Genomic DNA, 8,418 nt, shown 5'->3' with positions numbered 1-8,418 from the left:
ATTCCCCCACCCCCACCGTGGTAAAGATGCAAAAAGACACTTTCCTGGCTTCCTAGCCCTTAACTTGTCGAGGATGGGCGCACCGCAGTGGCTCCGGGCCCAGCGCTCGTGCAGGGGGAGAGGGACCGCTGCAAGGGACGAGGACAGCTGAGCGTCCTCAGCCCCGACGGCGGCGCCGCAGGGGAAGCTGCGTCGGGCCGAGCCCGGAGCCCCGACGCCCGGTCGCCTGTTTTCCTCAGTGGGGCACCGCTGGCGTGGCGGGCCGGCGGCCGGGACGCGGGGCGCAGCGGGCGCGGGACAGCCCTACCCGCCCCCCTCCCCCCGTTCCCACACCCGCTCCCGCTCCCGTGGCGCCGGAAGTGACGCGCTTTGGGCTGAAAGATGGCGGCATTGGCGCTCTACCAGGGGGAAGGTAAACACCCGCCAGGCCGCGCGCTGGCCCCCTCGGGGCGCCAGCAGGGGCCGAGGGGGCCTCCCGGGCCAACTCCCCGCTCCCCACCCGGCTTTCCACCCTCCCCCCGCTCTCCTAGTGTGGCGGGCTTCCGCGTCTAGACGACCGCGCACGAGGAGCCCGTGCCAGGCAGCCCCGCCTCCCTGGGCGGGCCCCGGGCGGCTCCCGCGGCCCGCAGGGGGCGCGCGGCCCGGAGCGGCCCCCGGCTCGTGGCCCTGCACGCCCCGCCCCTTTCCCGCCCCCTTCCCGCCTTCCTCCACCCCCGGCGTGGGTGATCCCGAGGCTCGGCGCGCTTCGGGGCAGAAGCCCGGAGACGCCGTCGTTGACGCTGCGACCGCTGGTGCTTCTCTCTCTGCCCGCTGCCCCCCAGCCCTTTCCTCCGCCCGCGGCCCCAGTCGGTTCCTTCGCCTAGCCCCGCCGGGTGCTGCAAAGACCCCGGGGTTGGCAAGGCCAGTCCGGGCCCCGACGCCGCGCCGCCTCGTGTGGAGCCCGACTGTCTGGTTTCGCGACTCAGAGCTGTCTTCTTTCCCAGGACTTACTCAGAGGGGGCTGCAGGCGAGCACACTTGTGCCCCGCCGGAGCGACCCGGCTCGGGCCGCGAGCGGCCGCTCGTAGACGTCCGAGAAGCCTGCCGAGTGCCTTCCCGGCGCCCGACCGCCCACCCATCGGCCTGCCGGCCCCGTTCTTCCTAATGCAGACTGCCGTCCACTAGAGGTTGGACAGGACCCCCCGAGGTACGTAGCCGCCCCCGGTCGCCGGCCTGCGGAGCCGGGGCTTCGCCCGCGACCCCGAGCTAGGCACGAATTCGCCGGCCGTCTCTGTACGGACCCGAGTCAAACATTTGGTAGACGCCGGGACCTCATTTGTCTTTGAGTTTACTTAAATTGTTTGAAATGTAATTTCTTTTTCCCGGAGAGAGCGAGAAAGAAAAAGGAAGAAGCATAATTCAGCCATTTTTTGCAGCACACAGCTGCAGGTACCATGATTATTTTTTCCCTAACCCGTTCCTTCCCTTTAACAATTCTATTTATGCCTGAAATAGAACTACGCGGAATGCGAGGCATAAAACTAGGAATTGGAAGGTCTGGGTTCGACTTGGGTGACTCTGAGAAAAAATCGCGTACCAAGCCTGTTTCTTATCTATGAAATATAGTCGGTACTGCCAACCTCTCAGGGTTGAGAGGACTATATGAGGTCATATATGTGAAAATAATCCTTAACTGTAGAGTGTTCTAAGAATGCAAGGCCGTTTTTTAAAGCAACCTTTGCTAGAGTGGTTAATGTAGTGGCTAACTGTTGCTGCGTCTTTATTTCTATATTATGAATATCAGCAAATAAGTACGGAATAATAGTAAAACAGTGCTGTGAATCCATAGATTTATAATAGTCACGTTGTTTGGCCTTCCTCCTACCAAGTGCTAACTGCTTATTTAAATAACGGTATTCTTTAAGTCAAACGTAACGTTACTATAGGGGCTTTGCTTTTTATCGTTCTAGGCCGCTTTAGGCCCCTTTTCTTACTCCGAATATTTAGTTAACACCTTACACTTGCTTAGCCTTTTCTAATTTCCGAATTTGTTTGCGTTTTTTAATCTGATTAAGTTGTAATTTAGAAAATGCCTTGCAGACTTATATGCCCTAATTTTGTGTCTGTTTTTCTTATCTAGGGAACAGGGTGCTTGACTACATTTACTAATTTGAAAATTGTTTTTGAAGAGCTTTCTAATGCATTCATGTTTCAGTAATCCTTGATCTAGAAATGTACAGAACATTTCAACTTTTTAGCACTTAAACTAATAGATAAGTTGATTCTCATTTTTAATCACCACAGCACTTAGTAGGTGCTTAGAGTCACGTATATCAGTGGTAAAGGACGTTAGTTTGCACTTTTCATTGCTGATTAGTTTAGGGAAAGAATAGGTGAGTAAATATTTGTGGTTTGAAATGGAATGTATTTTGCCAGAATTTAGATGTGTAACAGATCAGTATGGATCATTCTTACTTGGCACATCAAAAACGTAGTATGGTTTGGCTTAAGTGGTCCACAAAAAGTGAAAAAGAAGCATTTTTTGGGTATACTGTTATTTTTAGCTAACAAGTGGTTTTGAGTAGAGATGTTTTATTAAAATGTATAATCCTCTAGTCCAATACCAGTTGTCTTTCAGAGTATACTTTTCTGTCTTGTAAAAAGGCAGAATAATAGAAGATGGGTAGGATTAACATAGTAAAAGGAAGAGCCTACTTCAAAGTGGCTGCTTTTATACATTGGATTTTTCACTTAACTTGAAGATAGAATTCTGGCAAATCATTGCTTTATTGGGAATTTCAAGATTTGACCTTCCTCTACCTTGAGTCGGGTTATCTCGGAAACCCAACCTTGATCAGGGCAGGCTTGGCTGCTTGGATGTTCAGAAGGGCCCCACACTTGGTTTAATAGTCTGCATGTAAAACTGGGGTTGTACGGTATCAGGGTGAATGGTAAAATTCATGCTAATTTAAATTTTTAATTTTCCTTTACTCCGAACGACATCAAACTTCAAATTTAAAAGACACTGTGAAACAGACGAGAGATACAGAAGAAAGGAAGAAGCTTTATATTTTAACACCCATAATGACTTTTTTTTTTTTTCCTTTTTTTGAGACGGAATCTGGCTCTGTCGCCCAGGCTGGAGTGCAATGGCGCAATCTCCGCGCACTGAAACCTCCGCCTCCTGGGTTCAAGCGATTCTCCCGCCTCAGCCTCCCTAGTAGCTGGGACTACAGGTGTGTGCCACCACGCTCGGCTAGTTTTTGTATTTTTAGTAGAGACGGGGTTTCGCCACCTTGGCCAGGTTGGTCTCAAACTCCTCGACTCAAGTGATCCTCCCGTCTCGGACCCCCAAAGTTCTGGAATTAACGGGCGGAAGCTGGCACACCCAGCCTGTTTCTTTTTAGACAAAGTATCGCTCTGTCGTCGAGACTGGAGTGCAATGGCGGGATCTCAGTGCAATGCCGCCATGTTGGCGCAATGCAACCTCCGCCTCCCGGGTTCAAGCGATTCTCCTGCCTCAGCCTTCCAGGTAGCTCGGACTGCAGGTGCGCGTCACCATGTCTGACTAATTTTTGTATTTTTAGTAGAAACACACCGTGTTAGCCAGGCTGGTCTCGGAACTCCTGACATCAAGTGTTCCAACATCCTTTGCCTTCCGAACTTCTGGGATTACAGGCGCACCCGGCCACCGCCCAACCTTTAACGACATTTTCCCCTGATTTTGAACGACAGTCCCCGCAAATGCTATAGGTGCCCTGTTGTCAAGCGTGGCCTTTCCCAGGGCAAATGTTCTGAGAGTGAATAACGCTAACTGTGAAGAGAATGAATCTTTAGTTTAGAGGAGGTGGACTACTTTACTGGCATCCATTTTCTCTGACTTGGAGTGCTAGACTAGAATTTCCGAATTTCATGTTAGACCAGAACTTAGAGGATTTGGGTTTGAAGATTTGGGTTCCCCTCCCACCCCCAATCGAGGCTTTTTCTAGAATTCTCACTGGATCCAGTCTCTAAAGGCTAGGGAATGAATCTTTAGCTTAGAGGTGGTGAACTACTTTATTAGCGTCTGTGTTCTCTGAATTGGAGTGCTAGATTAGAATTCTGAATTTCATGTTAGACCAGAAGTTAGAAGTTTGGGTTTGAACATTTGGGGTTTGTACCCGCCCCCCCCCCCCCCCCCGCCGCCCAATAGAGGCTTTTTCTCACTGTTTCCAGTCTCTAAAGGCTAGAAAGGGAATCTTTGGCTTAGAGGTGGTGAACTACTTTATTAGCATCTGTTTTCTCCGAATTATACTGCTAGATTACAATTTCTGAATTTCATGTTAAACTAGGACTTAGAAGATTTGGGTTTTTTTCTTCCCCAATAGAGGCTTTTTTCTAGAATTCTCACTGGATCCAATCTCTAAAGGCTAGGGAATGACTATTTAGCTTAAGAGGTGGTGGACTACTTTATTAACATCTGTTTTCTCTGAATTGGAGTGCCACATTAGAATTTCTGAATTTCGGCCAGGCGCGGTGGCTCACGCCTGTAAATCCCAGCACTTTGGGAGGCCGAGGCGGGTGGATCACGAGGTCAAGAGATCGAGACCATCCTGGTCAACATGGTGAAACCCCGTCTCTACTAAAAATACAAAAAATTGGCTGGGCATGGTGGCGCGTGCCTGTAATCCCAGCTAATCAGGAGGCTGAGGCAGGAGAATTGCCTGAACCCAGGAGGCGGAGGTTGCGGTGAGCCGAGATCGCGCCATTGCACACCAGCCTGGGTAACAAGAGCGAAACTCCGTCTCAAAAAAAAAAAAAAAAAAAAAAAAAATTTCCGAATTTCATGTTAGACTAGGACTTAGAAGATTTGTGTTTTGCCGGGCGCGGTGGCTCACGCCTGTAATCCCAGCACTTTGGGAGGCCGAGGCGGGTGGATCACGAGGTCAGGAGATCGAGACCATCCTGGTCAACATGGCGAAACCCCCTCTCTACTAAAAATACAAAAAACTAGCCGGGCGTGGTGGCGCGTGCCTGTAATCCCAGCTACTCAGAAGGCTGAGGCAGGAGAATTGCCTGAACCCAGGAGGCGGAGGTTGTGGTGAGCCGAGATCGCGCCATTGCACTCCAGCCTGAGTAACAAGAGTGAAACTCCATCTCAAAAAAAAAAAAAAAAAAGATGATGATTTGGGTTTTTCCCCCCTCCCCAATACAGGGTTTTTTGTTAGAATTCTCACTGGATTCAGTCTGTAAAGGCCAGGGAATCTTTAGCTTAGAGGTGGTGAACTACTTTATTAGCATCTATTTTCTCTGATTTGAGTGCTAGACTAGAATTTCTGAATTTCATGTTAGACCAGAACTTAGAGGATTTGGGTTTGAACATTTGGGGTTCCCCCCACCCAATAGAGGCTTTGCCTAGAATTTTCACTGAATCCAGTCTCTAAAGCCTAGGGAAGGAATCTTTAGTTTAGAGGTGGTGAACTACTTTATTAGCATCTCTGTTCTCCGAATTATACTGCTAGATTAGAATTTCTGAATTTCATATTAGACTAGGACTTAGAAGATTTGGGGTTTTTCCCCCTTAATAGAGGCTTTTTCTAAAATTCTCACTGTTTCCAGTCTCTACAGGCTAGGGAATGACTATTTAGCTTAGAGGTAGTGAACTACTTTATTAGCATCGTGTTCTCCCAATTGGAGTGCTAGATTAGAATTTCTGAATTTCATGTTAGACCTGAACTTAGAAGATTTGGGTTTGAACATTTGGGGTTTTTTTCCCCCCCAGTAGAGGCTTTTTCTAGAATTCTCACTGTTTCCATTCTCTAAAGGCTAGGAAATGAATCTTTAGCTTAAAGGCGGTGAACTACTTTATTAGCATCTGTTTTCTCTGAGTTATAGTGCTAGATTACAATTTCTACATTTCATGTTAGACTAGGACTTAGGAGATTTTGGATTTGCTTCCCCAGTAGAGGGTTTTTCTAGAATTCTCACTGGACCGAGTCTCTAAAGGCTAGGGAATGAATATTTAGGTTAGAGGTGGTGGACTACTTTATTAACATGTTTTCTCTGATTTAGACTGCTAGATTACAATTTCTAAATTTCAGGTTAGACTAGGACTTAGATTATTTGGATTCCCCCCTCACCCGAAATACAGGGTTTTTTATTTAGAATTGTCACTCTCTTCAGTCTCTAAAGACTAGGGAATGAATCTTTAGCTTAGAGGTGGTGAACTACTTATATTATTAGCATCTGTTTTCTCTCAATTGGAGTGCTAGATTAGAATTTCTGAATTTCATGTTAGACCAGAACTTAGAAGATTTGGGTTTGAACATTTGAGGGTTCCCGCCCCCCCATAGAGGCTTTTTCTAGAATTCTCACTGGATCCAGTCTCTAAAGGCTGGGTAATGAATCTTTAGCTCAAAGGCGGTGAACTACTTTATTAGCATCTGTGTTCTCCGAATTACAGTACTAGATTACAATTTCTAAATTTTAGGTTAGACTAGGACTTAGAAGATTTGGGTTTTTCTCCTTCTCCAATAGAGGGTTTTTTTTTTTTTTTTTTTTTTTTTTTTTTAGAATTCTCATTGGATCCAGTCTCTAAATGCTCGGGAATGAATCTTTAGGTTAGATGTGGCGAACTACTTTATTAGCGTCTGTGTTCTTTGAATTGGAGTGCTAGATTAGAATTTCAGAATTTCATGTTAGACCAGAACTTAGAAGGTTTGGAGTTTTATTCCCCAATAGAGGCTTTTCCTAGGATTCTCACTGGGTCCAGTCTCTAAAGTCTAGGGAATGAATCTTTAGCTTGGAGATGGTGGACTACTTTATTAGTATCTGTGTTCTCCAAATTATAGTGCTAGATTACAATTTCTGAATTTCCAGTTATACTAGGACTTAGAAGATTTGGGGTTTTATTCTCCAATAGAGGCTTTTCCTAGAATTCTCACTGGTTCCGGTATCTTTAGCTTAGAGGTGGTGGACTACTTTGTTAGCATCTGTGTTCTCTGAATTGGAGTGCTAGATTAGAATTTCCAAATTTCATGTTAAGAGTTGGACTTAGAAGATTTGGGGTTTTATTCTCCAATAAAAGCTTTTCCTAGAATTCTCAGTGGTTCCCGTATCTTTAGCTTAGAGGTGGTGGACTACTTTATTAGCATCTGTGTACTCGGAGTGCTAGACTAGAATTTCTGAGTTTCATGTTAGAATAGGACTTAGAAGATTTGGGGTTTTATTCCCAATAGTGGCTTTTTCTAAAATTCTCACTGGATCCAGTCTTTAAAGGCTAGGGAATGAATATTTAGCTTAGAGGTGGACTACTTTATTAACATCTATTTTCTCTTCATTGGAGTGCTAGAGTAGAATTTCCAAATTTCATGTTAGAGTTGGACTTAGAAGATTTGGGGTTTTATTCTCCAATAAAGGCTTTTCTTAGAATTCTCACTGGCTCCAGTATCTTTAGCTTAGAGGCGGTGGACTACTTTATTAGCATCTATTTTCTCTGAATTGGAGTTCTAGACTAGAATTTCTGAATTTCTTGTTAGACCAGAACTTTGAAGATTTGGGGTTTCCCCCTCCACAATAGAGGCTTTTTAAAAAATTCTCACTAGATGCAGTCTCTAAAAGCTAGGGAATGAATCTTTAGGTTAGAGGTGGTGAACTACTTGATTACCATCTGTTTTCTCTGAATTGGAGTGCTAGATTAGAATTTCTGAATTTCATGTTAGACTAGGACTTAGAAGATTTGGGGTTTTATTCCCCAGTAGAGGCTTTTTCTACAATTCTCACTGGATCCAGTCTGTAAAGGCTAGGGAAGGAATCTTTAGCTTAGAGGTGGTGAACTACTTTATTAGCATATGTTTTCTCCAAATTATACGACTAGATTAGAATTTCTGAATTTCATGTTAGACTAGGACTTAGAAGATTTGAGGTTTTATTCCTCGGTGGAGGCTTTTCTTAGAATTCTTACTGGGTCCAGTCTCTCTGTTTTGTTTCTTGTTTTTTTAAGACATTGTCTCTGTCTGTCACCCAGGCTGTGGTGCAGGGGCCTGATCTCGGCTCATTGCAACCTCCACCTCCCGGCTCGAGGGATTCTCCTGCCTCAACCTCCCGAGTAGCTGGGATTACAGGCGCCTGCCAGTATGCCCGGCTAAGTTTCATATTTTTAGTAGAGACAGAATTTCACCGTGTTTACCAGGCTCGTCTGGAACTCCTGACCTCAGATGATCCACCGGCCTTGACCTCCGAAGTGCTGGGAGTATAGTCGTGAGTCACCTTGGTCGGGGTCACTGGATCCAGTCTCTAAAAGCTAGGGAATGAATCTTTAGTTTTAAGGAGGTGGACTACTGTATTAGCATCTGTTTTCTCTGAACTGGAGTGCCATAGCATGTGGCTTTTTTTTTTTTTTTTTTTTTAAATAATTGAAGAGAGATGAAAGATTGAGCTGTGGCTGAGGCATTGTAGAACA

The 8,418-nt window shown here is 45.9% G+C and overlaps 1 protein-coding gene across 1 annotated transcript in view; it reads left to right on the top strand.

Moving 5' to 3' along the window:
• The first annotated feature begins 728 nt into the window (after window positions 1-728).
• Window positions 729-8,418, top strand: part of KLHL15 (kelch like family member 15) — a 48,377-nt gene continuing 40,687 nt past the window's right edge. Inside the window, exon 1 of the mRNA XM_003924089.4 lies at window positions 729-1,185. The gene's annotated coding sequence lies outside the window, so the exon portion shown is untranslated. The remainder of the gene's footprint in view (window positions 1,186-8,418) is intronic.

This window comes from Saimiri boliviensis, chromosome X (genome assembly GCF_048565385.1).
Source record: "Saimiri boliviensis isolate mSaiBol1 chromosome X, mSaiBol1.pri, whole genome shotgun sequence".
Lineage (NCBI taxonomy): Eukaryota > Metazoa > Chordata > Mammalia > Primates > Cebidae > Saimiri > Saimiri boliviensis.
This window is presented reverse-complemented; position numbering and strand designations above follow the sequence as displayed.